The 1,531-nt window shown below is 33.6% G+C and overlaps 1 non-coding gene across 1 annotated transcript; it reads left to right on the plus strand.

Moving 5' to 3' along the window:
* Nucleotides 1-718: 718 nt before the first annotated feature.
* On the plus strand, nt 719-824 carry LOC122892817. Its single transcript, XR_006381497.1, has one exon. It is a non-coding gene; the product is annotated as a U6 spliceosomal RNA (small nuclear RNA).
* Nucleotides 825-1,531: the final 707 nt, after the last annotated feature.

A 1,531-nucleotide genomic window follows, 5' to 3' on the forward strand; every position in this document is an offset into this window, starting at 1 on the left:
CTCTTGACTATACATATGGACTTACAGATCAAAACACTTGAATAATACCCTGCTATTCCACTTTTTATATTTTTTAATGTGGAGTCTCAAGTTTCAACTTCAGGTATTTCAGGGGAAGTTAATTGAAGGCTTTTGTATAAATATCTTAAGGAATAAGAAATGGAAAGTGAAGTCATGATGAATTATTTATTAGTATCTATTTACCTTACATCTGACACGTGACTTTAAAATTTCTGAGATAACTAGATCTCCTGATTCCAGGGGAAACAAATATCAGTGTTTCAGAAACATTAGAGGCAAGAATCTCTTCTTAATTCTTGGTATGTGGTTAGTCTATAAAAGACAAAGGAGTGAAGGGTAACTTGAATTGTATATACATACATTCACACACGCCTGATGGGCCCAGGACTTCTGGGACCATCTAATTCAGAGCATGGCTCTGTGGTTTTGTAGCTTGATATTGAAATTTGGGAGCTGTTACTATACAAACATAACTAAATTTTGCATGAGGTGGCATTTCCCCATATCTGTGTGTACGTCAGTTAATACACAATGCTGAACGTCAGTTGCATGTAATATAAGTCATTTCGGAGTAGAATATTAAAATTTATGCCTACATGGTGACTTTGTGACTTGTCTACACACACCTCCAATTCCCTCCCAAAAGAAGATAATACAGAGAGAACTCTGATGTCCTAATATCTTAAAAATAAATGCAGTGCTCACTACAGCAGCGCAAATACTAAAATTAGAATGTTAAAAGAAGATTAGCAAGGTCCCTGAGCAAGGATGGCATGCACATTCATCAATTGTCTTGTATATTTAAATACGGTACAATTTTTAATAAAGATCTTTTAATCTGTCTCTAGCCTACAAAATTTTCAGGTAGAAAAAAAGACACTTTGCAAACTTGATCATATCTGTGAGTAAATCTTTTTTCACCAAATCTAGACACTGTGTATATATGCATTTTACTGCAGAAATAGTCATGAGACCATTAACTTGAACTTATTATTCCCAGAAATCTATGATGATTAATAAGTAGGTGGATGACTGATAGATAATCTTAGGTGCGAAGGGGAGGCAAGGGGACAATTTTTTTATTGAACGAAAGGTGAAACAAAAATTTTTATTGGGAAAAAAAGACAGATTTTAACTATATAGTAAAATCCTTAAACTTCTAACTCTACAGTACACTTAAATTCAGTATCTTTGTCATAAGGTCTTGATAAAGGTTTTGAAGTCATTGTTGGCTTAAACCTTTGTGATTCTTCAAAATAGTTCCAAACAACTAAACTTCACATAACAAATATTTCACGTTTTCTGCTCTGTCCTGAAGAAGAGAAAGAGGGTTAACATTCACTGAGGGCTATCTTGTACCCGGTGTGAGGTACCGTGCATCTATTATTTATTTGGTTTTAGACAGGTTCCTAAGCTATTGAAATAAAAATTAGGATCATTTTGCAATATTTCTAAATTGCTGTTGAAATTATGGGAACTGTTCCAATTAAAAATCAATTTTAGGGACTGA

The sequence above is a fragment of the Neovison vison genome, chromosome 12 (assembly GCF_020171115.1).
Source record: "Neovison vison isolate M4711 chromosome 12, ASM_NN_V1, whole genome shotgun sequence".
NCBI classification, from domain to species: domain Eukaryota; kingdom Metazoa; phylum Chordata; class Mammalia; order Carnivora; family Mustelidae; genus Neogale; species Neogale vison.